At 40.1% G+C, this 15,388-nt stretch overlaps 1 long non-coding RNA gene across 3 annotated transcripts; it reads right to left on the bottom strand.

The window, feature by feature from the left end:
- Nucleotides 1-2,095: 2,095 nt before the first annotated feature.
- Nucleotides 2,096-14,983, bottom strand: LOC309631797. Of its 3 annotated transcripts, XR_014246555.1 has the most exons (3): nucleotides 13,388-14,983; nucleotides 12,022-12,089; nucleotides 2,096-11,729 (listed from the first exon to the last, which is right to left on the bottom strand). It is a non-coding gene; the product is annotated as an uncharacterized lncRNA (long non-coding RNA). The 3 variants fall into 3 exon arrangements; XR_014246554.1 differs by having other exon boundaries at nucleotides 2,096-12,089; XR_014246556.1 differs by lacking the exon at nucleotides 12,022-12,089.
- Between the last annotated feature and the right edge of the window lie 405 nt (nucleotides 14,984-15,388).

Here is a 15,388-nt window from a genome sequence, read left to right as displayed (position 1 = left end):
TGACCTCCTCACCTACAGAAGCAGGTACAAGCATATTTTGCTTTGAACCTTCCTGTACACATCTTCAAATCTAGAATAATGGACCAAACTAACTTACACCAAGAGGACAAATACATTTATTTAAAGCAGAGGAGAAGAGAGTCGACTCCTCGGTAAATTTATTTTAATGCCAAATTTTGAATCACTTTTTCCTAGATGTCCGTTTCACTGGATTATAAATGTGGCAAAAGCAGAAACCATGCATTGTTCATGCCGACTTCCTCCAACTTAAAACATCTCACACCATGGCATGCATTCTGCAAACATTCAATAAATATTAAATGTCATATAATTTTAGAGCTATAAGTCTTTAGAGATTATCCAATCTTGCTCTCATCTTTCAGATTAATTTCTTCATCCACTCATTCAGTCAATATATATTTATCTGACAGCACTATAATGTGCTGACAGATTGGGCTGCACAAGAGATGTGGAACGTGACATCACAACTGGGTAAAATGACCTGCTCAAAGTCAAGCTATTAGAATTAGGAATAGCACGTAGGTCTCCCAACGTCAGTGGTCTTCTTATAGTGTCTTGAGCACACCAAGATCTTGCTCAGTGGGACCTTTGGCTCTTTTAGTTCCCCACTGCCTCCAGATCTTTACAGGGCTGTCTGGTCATCCTTCAGGGCTCTGGTCAAAGAGACTTTGCTTGATCGTCCCAATTAAAGCCTTTTATATCTTCCTTTCCACAGCTGATGACAAAATCAGGCCATTCGTAATTAAAACAACCCTACGTCGAATATTCTAAAAGTTAAAAACTCAATGAATAAAAATATCCTTAATATTTTAGTCCCTCAAAGTCCTACTCCCCTGAAGGAAGACTAGGATGACCGTGACCCCCTTTCTTCTTAAATTGTGTCCAAATCTTCTTTGAATGTGGATATTTTACCTTGTCTATTGTGATTCCTCATTTCTTTTTAAACTTTTTCCAGGAAATGTTAATGCTTTTCAACATGTATGTATTATGCTGTGTGTATATATGTAACTATGTGTGTGTTTCCCCCTGAACAGCTTGTGGGAAAGTTACAGATATAAATATGTGAGTATGTATTTCTTTCAAAAAATCAAGAACATGCTCTCTTATAACCACAGTACAGTATTACTCAAGGATCCAATCCAAGATCATAAATCTCCTTAGTCTTCTTTAGTCTGGAAGAATTCTTCAGTATATCTTTGTCTTTCATGACCTTGACATCTGGAAGAATATAGGTCAATTATTTTGTAGTATGTCTCTCAATTTGGGTTGGTCTTATATTTTCTCAAGATTAGATTCAGATTATATCTTTTTGACAGGAATCTCACAGACACTATGTTCTTCTCAGTGCATCTTTTCAGGTAGCACACAATTTCCATTTATCCCATTCCTGGTGATGTTAATTTTCATTACTTGGTTAAAGGGGCTAGATTTTGCCACTGTAGTTACTATTCTTTTGCTGTGTAATAAAAAGCATTTTGTGGAAATAAAATGAAAAGAAGGAAGAAGTCACCACTTCCAAGCGATTTTGAAATCTGGCAGGGCAAATTCTAATAGGTTTCAATGCATGGGAATAATCCTCTGGGCCTGAGGCTTTGCTCTTGGAGTAATTCCTTCTTTTTCTTGAAAGGTATCACATGTTTGCAGATGAGTAGGGTTAGGGTTAGGGGAATTAAGAGATACAAATGACAATGTATCAAATAAATAAGCTACAAGGATATATTGTACAGCACAGGGAATATAACCAATATTTTATAGTAACTATAAATGTAGTATAACCTTTAAAAATTGTGAATCAGGGCTTCCCTGGTGGCGCAGAGGTTAAGAATCTGCCTGCCAATGCAGGGGACACGGGTTCGAGCCCTGGTCTGGGAAGCCCTGGTTGCCACATGCCATGGGGCAACTAAGCCCGTGCGCCACAACTACTGACCCTGCGCTCTAGAGCCCGCGAGCCACAACTACTGAAGCCTGCCAGCCTAGAACCTGTGCTCCGCAATAAGAGAATCCACCGCAATGAGAAGCCCATGCACGGCAATGAAGACCCAATGCAGCCAAAAATAAAATAAATTAATTTAAAAAAAAATGGTGAATCACTATGTTGTACACCTGAAATTTATATAATATTGTACATCAACTATACCTCAGTAAAAAATAAACAAGCAAAGATACAAATAAATAAATAAAAGAAGAAAAAACCAGAAAAGAAACATAGGCGGCGTCACCAAGTACTTTCAGCCTTAGCCTCCATACAGTGCATAACCCAAGACTGCTCAGGGAGAAGCATGTAAATTTCTATCAGTCAAATTGAAACAAGGTTGTGCCAGGCTGTGTGTCTATAACCATCGATGGCATCAGACACTGCAGAATAGTTCAGAACCAATCATGTCCAAGGTCTCTTTTGCCCAGGCTACCGCCTACCTGTAAAGCATACCAACCAAGCTGACCTGGGTTTGCTGTTAGAGAAAACAAACACATAACAAACCCGGGAATATCCAGGGTGGAATCCCACATTTTCGAAATAGGTATATATAACTCTCTACTCCTTTTGTCATGACCACTGACCAGGAGTGGCCAAGAGGAATAAATCCTTCTTCAAACAGCCACGTTAAGTGACCAAATTGCCTTACTTAAGTGTGTGGACCAGGAAAAGATAAGAGATAAAAAATCAGAAACGTTTTTTAGTTGATTTTTAAGACTGCCATTCCAGCACTCAACAATACTGCGGATGATAGAGAATATGGAATGTCCATCAAATTCTTTGACTATTAGCCCACTGTTGGATGGTCTTTGCAAATGATCCAGAAAGCCTAACAACACATGACACAGTTTAGTTGTAAAGGCCACAATGATGTGGCTAGAGTTGGCTAATTGGACTGGAATAGCAATACCATACCCTGACAAAACGTCAAAGCAGAGAAGCAACATCAGTAGTCCCAAAACGGGGTCAAAGATTCAATGTAGTCAATCTGCCAGGAACAGACAGAGCTAATATTCCATGTAATGTGGCCTCCATCACCATAGAACAAATAGGCCAAATTTTTGCAGGAGTCACTTGTCTGGTATGCAGTGGAAGCTTCTGCATCCATGAGAAACATCCTTTACAGTGTGCCCAGTCTGTGATGGTGGATGTGCTACCATGCCCAGTACAATGATGAAACCAGATGGCAATGGTGGCGATCTTGATCAATAGCCTAATTCTAGTTCATCTGAGCAAAAAACAGACCTTTACCATCACCCAAGTGATGTCTGATGGGCAGACACGATGTGTTTACCCAGTTCATGACACAAAGAGGAATATCTTTAATCTACCAGTCTTAGTTTTCCAAGTGGCAGACCAACTGGCTAGCCCATTGGTAAATAACCCAAAAGTCATTAGGGGTCCTTAAGAGTGTTGTCCAAGGCAAAGGTGGTTTAGCACATTGTGCTGTATTTGGTCTTCCAGAATTGTCATTGGGGTTGGATGGCTGCTGCCACCTAGTGAACACCATCAACTTTCAACTTTGCTGAACCATCAGTGAGCTAGATAACTCTAGTGAGACCACAGGCTTGATTATTCACAGCACAGCAAGCATCATGAGTGTTAGCATGCTTACCGGGTTCCCCTTGCCCCCAAATCCCATGAGAGCAATGTGAAGGACCGAGATAGGTACCCACATATGAAGCCACAATACATGCATATAAAGCATCATTACCAATTAGACATTCAGCAGTGGAAACCACAACAGTACACTGAATTGACGCAGGAGCCTCACCCAGTAGGCCACTTTAGCTACCCTTCCCCGCTTCGAATAGTGCCCAAATAATGAAGTGTGCTGTGTTATGCGAGAGAAACACTTACCTTCAAAAATCTACCAATTTTATAGCAAGTAGTAAGCAAGTTCGCTTTTTGTCCCAGAGGGAGACGTTATCTCGTCCTTCAAAGTTGTTCACTGCAGATACAACCCTAAGAAATAGCCTGGGTTAAGAGAGGTCAGAGCCTTCCATTCTTGGCATACTCAGCAAGATGCATAGAAGCAGGAGAGACCTATGGTGGTGTTTCTCCCAACAATAACCACCCCTCTGGAGAAAAGTAATAATTTTAAAAGGTCTGCACTGTAGCATTCATTTACCGATTTCCTGGTTTAAATACTCCCACCATGGCTGACTTCAAGCTACCACTGTGACATCGTTCAAGTCAGGGTTGGGAAGAGATGAATCACCACTTGCTAAACCTCCCATTGGTAATTCTTACTTGAATCAATTATTACTGTGATTATTGCCCTTGACTTTGAAGTACATATCTGAATCTTTTATTAGTTCTGTACATGATTTCACATACTATTATTTCCCCTTTTTTCGAAATGTATTCCTGCTTAGCTTTTCAAGTGTATATTATCAACTTTTTATAGTTTGTTTACATGCAGTACAAGAGCCTCCCTCCTCTGAGGATCCTAAAATAATTTCTGGAGAAGTCTAGGGGGGAAATACCGGGTTATACTCATAGATTAAAAAGAACCCATAAAATTGAAATGTTGAGAAGTGGGGTGTGAAAGTTCAAACCTCTGGCTAGTAGTCAATCCCTTGCATTTCTTTCTGTATCTTTAGTAAACCATCAAACCCATGTTTATAAATTTCTGAGTCTGTGGTCATTTTCTCCAACATTACCTGGTTTTAATTTTCTTCCTAGTATTTATTACTCTCTTAAATTTCCTGCCTTTTTTTTTACTTTGTTGATGACCTTACTGCCTTTAGAATGCAAAAACAAGAATTTTGTCCATCTTGTTTACCACTTTATCCCCACACCTAGAATAGTGCCTAGCGTGTGAAAGATAATAAATATACAATCAGCAAATGAATTCTGCTTCCTGTCCTAGTACCTATTCCACCTCATTAGGCTGCCTCTACATTCAGTCACTTTTTTGGATGGTGCTCACTGCAGACAGCAATCAAGGTGCCAAATAGAAGCTCCAAGTGTTTCCTTTATAATTAAACCTTGATTGGGTTTCAGGATATCTGATATCTCAGTGCTGCCACTCACACACTAAGTCAAATTAAACAAGTCATCAAACCTTTCCGTGCCTCAGTTTCCCCATCTAGAATGCTCAAGGATCTCTGAAAGCATGGCTTCAGTTTTCATTGTTGTCTCTGGGACCATGCAGTGCTGAGTATGTTATCAGTGGGTTTTCATCTCATTCTGATAATATCTTTGCCTCTGGACGGTGGTGGGAGAAGAGATGAACAGCTGTAGTCTTGCTTTACTGTCACCAATGGAGTGATTCAGAAATTCTGAAGATTCTTTGAAGGCAATTTCTCAACTTCTCTTTAACCAGGATTCAAACCATTCTTCTGACATGTATCCCAAACTCATCGATTATTTCTTCTATAAAGTGGGGCCGATAACACCTACATCACAGGGTTGTGGTGACGGTTAAATTAGATAACCTAAGTCAGTGGTTCTCAAAGTGGGGTCCCTGGCCCAGCGGCACCAGCATCACCTGCCAACTGCTTAGAAATGCATATCCTTGGGCCCCACCCCATACTGAAGCAGAAACTCTGGGGCTGCCCAGCTGCATTGGTTAAAAAGCCTTCCAGGTGATTCTGATTTACATTAAAATTTGAGAACCACTGACAGAGATGAAATCAGTTGACACTTGTTTGACCTTCAAGTGTCTGCTTTTCACTTATTCATTCAGATTTATTAGCCACCCAAACCAATACCAGATAAGCTGCAGAATTATTTGTCCTCACCCCACTTGGCAGATGTGAACAGTGGGTGGGAGACTTGGGAGTAGATCCTGCTCTAAAACCCAATTATAAACACTTTGGGCTGCTTTTGCTCTTGTCCACAATTATCGCAATTTGACAAAATTTTACCTTCATGTTTATATTTTTCTTCCTCCTATCTTTTTATTTGTCAAGGTGTTGGTTCAATAGACATTTTGTGCTTCCATGAGTAGCTAGATGGTTGCCTGCACGGCAGATTTTAGCACCTGGTGGGACACAGAAAGAGCACAGGCCTCAGAATCAAACAGCCCTCAGTTCACACCATCTGGATGGCACTGGACAAGTTAGTCTTGGGGAAGCCTGAGTTTTTCAAATGAAAAATGGGGTTAACCGCAAGAAAAGCCTCCATTTATTGAGTATCTCCTAGGTGCCGGGCACTATGCTAGGCCTTTCACATTTGATGTATATTACCTCATTTAAACCAAAACCATGAGTTATGGGGTTTTTTCTTTAAACGTATCTTATTTAAATACTTCGAACATTTTCAACATGATTTTGCAACATTCAGGGCCCATCATTTCCTTTTTCAATGTAATTAAATGATAGTAAAGACACTTGGTGGGAAAACAGCACCTAATTAATAACTAGCTTTTCGGCAAACTCTGCTAGAATGCTTCAATTCCATTAAGTGAGTGATATCAGTTGGAAAAATGAGGCTAATTTTGCAGCCGTTTTAAAGAAAGAGGAAATAACCTTTAAATAGTGGTATATCTGTGCTTTGCAGTAGAAGTTCTTAGTTCATACTTAATTAAAAAGCAAGTTGCTCTTGAATGTTGAAAATCCTGGAAGAGTTTTTTAAAGTAATTTAATGTAGCATTTTATGGTTGCTTTTGCAGTTGAGAATTTGCGATGGATATCGAGGGATGTATATGCCTTCTGATCCCTTAGATTTAATCAGACTTCTCACTTGCTTGCTTGCATAATGGTTTATGGTACCTTTGATGATTTGCCGCCAACCTAGCACTTTTAATAATTTACTGTAAAAGCATTTAATTTTTAATGGACAAGAATGGGTAAGAGGTAACTTTTGCATTGGTAAATGCTCTCCTGAAGACTGGAAAAAAGGAACAGTATGTTTAAATTCCAAACACTATTGAAAAACACGAGTCTTTTATTATCAAAATCAAATGCATAATTGAAAAACATACCTAACCCAAAATTATTGTTCATGCCTTATTTAACCAGAAGATAGCATTGCTTTCATGATGCTATCATGAGGACATTTTTTTCAAATTCTCATTTTTTTCTTATCTTCCATGCTGTTTTCAATATTCTGTTCCACTAGACAAAGCGTACCTGCCACAGGGTGAGAATATACGTCATTTTATTACATCTTGCTAATCAAGAAAAGCCCAACAAAAGAATAGTTGGTAACATCTGCTTCATAAAAGAAATATCACTTTATATTCATTTTCTTTAAAAGTTTTTCTAAGATCTCCATGTAATGTGCATACCTAGGAATGATTTCACAACTAGTCTTAAAAATATCAGAGTTTCCATGTGGAAAGAAAAATGGGAAGATGCCAGGGTAAATATTTTTTAAGACTTGATGGAGGACAAAACATATCTTGCCTTCAGAGGCACATAAAACAAAAAATGTTGCAATTTCCAGATAATCCCTTTTTCAGATATGCCATGTGTAAAAAATAAGAATGGCTTCACAGGACTGCTTTCTGGGGAATCAACTAACAGCCTACAGCCCTGGAAACTTATTCTACCCTTCTAACATTCCACAGCTGACTGTCCCCAGGCTTACCCTGAAATGGGCTACAGGGAGAACTCTGATGGTCAAGGGACCAAGTCTGAGCTCTGTTTCTGGAATGCCTTTGGAATTCAGACATCAGAGCAGTTGCGTGAGAATGTGAAACTCATTCTCTTTGTTTTGGCCTTCAAATAGTCACGAGTCTAAACCCTGCTACAGAGGATTGGTTCCCAGGAACCCCTGGTACTTAGCCAAGGAGTTTGTGCTCTGTCAAAATTACCCCATCTAAAGATGAGGGTTTGAAGATCCAATCACTATTTCCATGCTTGGTTTCCTGGGATGAAGCAGCAGGTGCCAGACTTAACTGATAAACAAGGACCCTATCTATTGCCCACCATCTTTTGGCTTCCTGGCAGGGGTTATATATAAAACAGCTCCTTTCTTTGTAAGCCAGATATTCATCTCCACCCCAGCTAATGAACAGAAACTTCTAGGTCTAATCAGGTGTTCCCCAGATTTGAGAAAGCAGGAATTGCTCCTGAGCAAATTCAGGTGCACCTGAGTTGGGTGGCTTTAACAATCCTGTGCACACATATCTTTTTCTTCTCTCCAGCTCTCTTAAATTCTTTATCTCACATCACCAACGTAAACTTTCAGAGGTAGAGAGCCCTTAGAGATCATCAGCAATCCACAAACTTTTCACCTGAAGAAACTCTGAGCTAGCTAACTTGCCAAGGTTACAGGGAAGCTGGGAAACCAGAGTTTACTAAATTGAGTGCTTTTCCCATTACATCACATGGTCTCCCTCTCCTCTTCCTCTGTCTCTTTCTTCCTCCTCCCTTCCCTCCCCAACTACGGTCATCCCTTTTGGTTTTGTTTTAGGCCTCCCGTGGTGCCAACAGTACCTATGAGTGTCACTTAGCTGCAGTGGTAGTCTTCATTGATAAAAACATTAAGTGGGGAGGTGGGGAGAGAGCAGGTGTTCCTGACCCCAGTCTAACAACCTTTCTGGCTTAACCCTATTTTTCCTCCTCCTCTTCCAATCAGGTGTGCTGCCTCTTTTTTTACATTCTGACAACACTTCACAGTGAGCTTCTTAACCCCAGCTAATTTGCCAGCCTAGTATCTATGACAGAAACATAATTAAGTTTCCTGGGCATATTCATTCCTCTTAATGTCCTTAGTAGGTTGGGGCTTTGTGAAACATCTTCAAAAGAGAACAGGGTAGTGTAGAAAAGACTGTTATAAGTGTAGCCTTCTGGGTCCTTACACCCTCCAAAATTTATGCCAACCAAATATACGAAGTGATACACCAAAGGGTTAACATTGGCATTGAACTAGAGCAGGGTAGAGTCAGGGAGGGAGATTATTGTCTTTATTCTAGCCCATCTTTATCTTTTCAAAGATGGGGAAAAAAAAACAGAAAGGAAGGAAGAACAAAGGAAGGAAGGAAGGAGGGGAGGAAAATATGCCTAAACCACAATAAAATTTATAAGCTTGAAACTTAAGAGTATATCAGAAAAATGTTTTAAATATTATAAATAAAAGGGCTAAAAGCATAATATAGCCTAATCTGCAATTCTTTTAATCTATAATGCTAGGTTTTTGAGGAAAAGTAAAAGGGTCTATAAATGTCATTTTTTTTTCCTTTAGCAGTTAAATAAAGGAAAATTCTGAGTTATGGACTGATAGTGAGTATAGATATGAAAAATATCTCTGTTATGAATGGGTACTAGAATTTTTCATATATACTAGACTACTCATGTCTATACAAGGGGAAAAAACAGACTAAATAACAGTCAATCTTGTATTTTTGGCAGACTAAATGATTAACCATTTCACATCAGAGTCAATCTCAATCTAATCAACTGTATGGGAATTAGTCACTATAATGGAAAAAGTACTTAACTCAGAAGGATTCATGCATTAATCACATATCAACACCCCAGAGAGATAATTTTTCTGCTTAAGTTCCCAAGCTTTACTTACTCATTCATTCCTTCAGCAGTTATTTGTTGAACTCTTACAATGAGCCAGGTGTTCTGTAGGACACTGAGAGTAAAAACACACTCCTTCAAATAAAGGAAATTGTAGACTAGAAGGGGGAAATTAAAAATAAATAACTCATGATCTAAACACTGATATGGACTTGAAAAAAATGCTATGGGGGTAGGGGGCGAAGGGAAGAACTACATATTCATTCTAGGGCAAGTGGAGAAATCTTCACGGAGGAAGTAACATCTGAGTCAGAACTTAAAGGATGAATTGGAGTTCATCTCAAAGTTCCCAGTGAAAACCAAAGCTTAAAAATCGAGGAGGGGGGCTTCCCTGGTGGCGCAGTGGTTAAGAATCCGCCTGTCAAGGCAGGGGACAAGGGTTTGAGCCCTGGTCCAGGAAAATCCCACATGCCACGGAGTAACTAAGCCCGTGCACCACAACTACTGAGCCTGCGCTCTGGAGCCCGCGAGCCACAACTACTGAAGCCCGCGCTCCTAGAGCCTGTGCTCCACAACAAGAGAAGCCGCCGCAATGAGAAGCCCGTGCACCACAACGAAGAGTAGCCCCCGCTGGATGCAACTAGAGAAAGCCCGCGTGCAGCAACGAAGACCCAACGCAGCCAAAAAAAAAAAAAAAAAAATAGAGGAGGCCCAGTTTATGAACACCTCCACTAGGCCAGCATTTCCAAATGTGTTTATAGATCTTATTTGAAAATAGGGATTTCATTGTCAAAAGAAAGTTAGGAATGCTAGAGTCTACCCATTAAATAATTTTCTTTACAACAGGACTTCTCAGAGCCTTTATACCCCAAAATGGATACCAACTACATACAGGAAATGATACCCCAAATGTTGACATTGGTTACTCCATGAGCGGAGAACTGGAATAGAATGAAACCAATGCACATCACGAATTTAAAAGACATAGTGCAGTGATTCCAGGCTTAAGGAAAGCCCCCTCTTCCTTATAGAACTTGAGGGTCTACTTGTCTGTGTACACAATTTATGTCTGTATTCATAGTCTGTACTTATGAATTTATTTTCATGTGTGTTTTGGGCTAAGGTAAGAAAAGGTGATTATATGCTCCACTAATGAATATTCAAATTTCTCCTGAAAAAAGCAGCAGATGAATCTTAACATTTATTATTACTGGCATTTATTATATTGGTATCAACACTGCAATCATTCTCATTCCAAAAAGATTGTCATTGTCTTATAGGATTCTAGAGAGACTCAGCCACCATTTTGTGGGGTGTCAGTGTTAGAAGACTAGGAAACCCGGAGTAAGATGAACAATACACATGCATATGGTTGATAATTATGTACTAGATAACTAAATCAAATAGCAACCCAGAAATCACTTTTTTCCTTATATAATGATCAATGAATAGATTAAGAATCAGATCTTCCCTTCATACTCACTGCATGTATGAAATAGTATGTGTTGAATTATGCTTTTTCTATTTGTGAAAAAAAGTATGATGGAAGTATATTTTAAGGAACACTAAATATTAATAAAAAGGGGAAAATGCAAAATGGTCTAGATGATGTAATTAAAGATGAATGACCCGGTGGGTCACTATTCCTGTGAACAAAACTTCAGAGACTGCAGATAAAGAAAGACTTCAAGTCTCCCATATGACACTATTTAAAGCATGTGCTGCCAGTATAATAGGCTGGAAAGGGACTATTCATTTGATGAAGGGAGACTTAGATCTATGACTTACATTATCATGATGAATCCTATATTAATATTAAAGTTCTATCCATCACATTGGAAATTTCCCTAGAGGGTTTTTAACATTTCCCTGGTGACTGCCTTAATATGTATATCAATGCCATCCTGAGAGGCCAGAGCAGAATCTCTGCTTATAACTTTTTCTACATTACATTTTTCCCACTTTATTTCTATGCAAATTGAGCCCTTTTTAGTTTTAGAAAAAAGTTGCCCTCTCTTCAGATAATCCGAGTTCATACTGCTCTCACAAATGCTCTCATTCAGCCATCCCATACGGTTTCCTATTTCCCTTTTCTTTGCTGGTAGTAAAATTAGCAGCAGTAAGAGGTCTTCTCTGTAGGTTTAGGAAACTTGACTCAAGCTGTTAGTACAAGCAATAAATGCTGGCCAGCTTATGTTTTGTAGCCTGTAAAATGTTGGATACTGTAGTTCAGATTCTTTGGTCAGTGGCCACAGTCTTCAAAGGTCACATTTCATCAAAATCACTTCAGCAACTGCTGTTCAACATGCCTGTCCAAAGAGAGAGAGAGGGTGATGCAATCAGATCATGTGGGAAAGGAGTTAGTCTCTCGGTACTAATTTGCAGTGTATTAGGAACAATGCTGCCCCAGGTTCCCAGGTGTAACAATAATCTCGGGATCTCCTTGACCCTAATTACAAGACGCTCCAAGTTGAACTGCATTTGAGATTTGGAGTGGGGGTGAAGGAGAAGAATAACAGGCCAAGAATCATTCACTAGGCCTGATTCCTTCTTCTGTGCCAGAAAGAAAACCTAGAAGATAAAAGTCCATCTTCTACCAACCTTCCAGTTATGCTCTCCTCCCTCCCAGGCTGCACCCCACCTTCTCTTCCTCCAGCCCACAGTGAACTCTAGAAGATAGTAAAAATAATAGCAGCAGTGGTAGAAGCAACTAGTACCCAACCCTTTGGGGGAACTTTCTGGGCTGATGACTCAGCCAGCCCTGCAGAGCATTTGCTCAGCTTTTTCTCCAAATGGGCTGGTCAGAACCTTTGACTGGACCACTGAACAGAGAGCATGTGGACACTGAGTGGCTACCCCTCACCCCACAGCTTAATTTTGTTCCAGACGTAGCCAACTGACATCACCCTCCCCAACTCCCTTTTCACAATTTACACCTCAGAATGCTTCCCGGAGGAGGGTGTATGCCCTCTGCCCAGGCTCTCTCCCGAGGGAGAGGGGTCAGCATAACTCAGAGGATCCTGAACTCTCTTTACTGTTATGTAGTTAGAGGAGAGGGCTGTGGAACCAAACACTCAGCCTCTTAGATGGAGAGCATCGACTGCCAGCAATGGAAGGGAGAAATTACCTGGCAGATTTTTCATTTGAAAAACTTTATAAATTTTTAAATCTTACTCTTTCAGAATGAGCCATAAATGGGTCAAATGATACAGAATAGTAAAATGGATGTGATATGAATTCTTTATAATTATGGAAATGGCAGCTTCCTTATGGGTTACGAGTCACGTAGCATGTAATCCCCGTCTTGGGTTATCAATAATGGATACACAGTTATCAAATTGTTTTAATGAACACTTCTGAAATACTTTCTGTCACTAAAAGCAAATATTTTATTGTAGACAGATATGGTTGTAGGATTGAACTAGGATATCCCATTATTACTACTTCTAATTTAGTGTAAATACTGTCAAAAAAAAAAAAATGACAGAGAACAATGAAGCTAATTACCAAAAGAATATATGCCTATATTTGGAATTATACACAAGAGTCTTACTTTTACTGTCTCCAAAATAAACACTCCTTGCTGATCTCTACGTAGTTCATTACATAAGGAGAGGAAATTTTGGAGTATTTCCAAGGAAGACTACCCAAGGATCAGGCAAAGAATGGTATATCTGCCTAACTTAATAGAAAAATAAACTTTCTTGCTCAGAGGGCAATGAACCATTCTACTCTGGGTCACAGAACTCACCTGACCTTAGTAAACTCAGTGCAAAGAAATGAAGCAAGCCAGTATCACACAGCAGCATAAAGGGTGTGAAACATTTAGGAAAGAGGACCATTTAGGGACCAAACCACCTGGTCCTGAAATTCTCAGGACAGTACTTCATATCTGGCGCTGAGCATAATGCTGGAATCAGGAGTGCCTCCAAATGCCAAAGAGGAACACTTGAGCCAGGGCTCTCACCTGCCAGGGGAGAAAGGGAATCTTACAGGCTCTCGAAGTTGGCACCGCTTTTCATGGATATATGGAGAAATAGCTGGGAATTGTGCCCTCGGCTGCCCCTGGGGAAGGAAGATCTAGAATTTATTTTGTTTTGTTTTGTTTTTATCATCAAAGCCCCAAACGAGCCACAAAAATATCACACAAGAACACCTGCTTGCAAAAACAAAGATCCAGATGGCACCTATGAAAGCACTGTCTGCTGGTATCACTGGGCTAGGATAGAGACCTCCTCAGCACCTTTGGAGAGAAACAGAAATAGCCACACCATCGCAGGATGGTTAAGATGCCCTTTGACTGCATGTCAGAACTAGTTTTTCGTCAGCTTGGGAAGTAGCTTTCCTCTGCAAAGTGAATTGGATTTAGGGAGAGAAGAGTCCAGATTCTCCCGTATACTCTGTCTTTCCTGCTCTTTTGAACACCTACTGTACTGTCTTCCCAGTAGCACCACCCACCCCCAGCTCTTCCACAGGTTTGCAGTTGGATCTTCTATGTTAGTGCAGTGTGACCCACCCTCGCCACACATGACTGGTTCAGGAAGGGGTACCTTATCTAGACCGGGCCAATCATAATCTTTCCCTGGCATGTTGAATCTGGAACTCAGACAAGGCAGTTTCTCATAGGGTGGCTGAAACTGAGGATGTGTAAACTCAGAAGTTATTGGCAAACAGATAGAGAAGCAGAAAGATCAAGATGGAGCGGTAGGAGGAAATAATGAAGCTGATGCACAGAGAGAAGAAATGAGGATGCAGGAGAAAGTCCTGATGGTGATTTGAGTCCTAGGCTCCAGATGTTCTATAGGCCCCAGTCTCATTCATAAGACATCCCAGTACCCTTATAATAAATTCCCCATTTTGTTTAAACACATTAGAAATTTTAGTAATATGCAACAAAGGATTTGAGTAGTCTCTCAGGTAAAGGAGAGCCTAGTTTTGCAGCTGTCCTCAATAATGAAAGCCTCAACTACAAAACATTTACACAAACAGGAAACCACTCAAGAGGCAGGGCGGTCCAAAGTGAGCCCACAGTGAGTATTCTTCTATTCCACCTCTCACCAAGCCCTGCTTAGCCTGTGTATCAGGGACTGCCTAGGATTATAGGACTCCTTCCCCCCTTGATATTTTAATCCAAATGAGATCAGGTCAAGATATTCATTAAGGAAAGTTTTAAAGAGATAAATTTAAATAAACTTCAGCCTAAAGTATATGAAAACATAGGAAGGGCTATTCTACTGCTCTTGACGTAGAGGTTGGGGAATGGGGCACAGACAGAGGGGGTATTTACTGGAAGATCCACATTGATGCTTCTAGACCATGGATCATTGGCTACTGCTATCATTAAATCAGAAGGGGCTCCACCAGGGCCCATCAGCCAAAGCCCACTGTTCTTAAACTGCTCTGGGTCATTCAAGCCTGTGTTTATAGTCGGCTATTGTCCCTAGAGATGGTATGCCTGCTTGTGCATCTAAATATATTCTGAAACCTTTACTAGCTTTGTCTATTTTCTTTACTATAGGTACTCAAAAAGGAAATATCTGATTTCTTAAATTCACCTGGTACAAAACCCAGTATAGAATTAAATCCAGTTGATATTTAATAGGATTCGGTTAACATTTAGTTCATTTAACCTCCATAAGTACAGAATTTTCTGTCTAGATCTCACCTTTTACAATGAGAAGATTACCAGAAAATCTTCTCCTTTAATTAAATTTATACCCAAAGTCACTGTAGGTTTAAAAGTATGTTTTTAAGTGCCCCTCCAAATACAACTATTTGGCCGAGGGTTTTTCCATTTGCTTGCTCAGAATTGGTTGCATTTTATATGTCATGGACCTGAGTTTAGCCAGCAAAACTTCCATGCTGTAATTCCTGGCTATGTCATGGACACATCCCTTTGGGGGTCCAATAAAACCAGTGTTGAAGAGAAGTGTAACCCCCTTCTCAGTGATGAAGTCCAGCCAGTGTA

This window comes from Balaenoptera borealis, assembly GCF_965194805.1.
Source record: "Balaenoptera borealis genome assembly, chromosome: 7".
NCBI lineage: Eukaryota > Metazoa > Chordata > Mammalia > Artiodactyla > Balaenopteridae > Balaenoptera > Balaenoptera borealis.
Note: the sequence above shows the minus strand (reverse complement) of the source record. Positions and strands in the feature narration are given on the sequence as shown.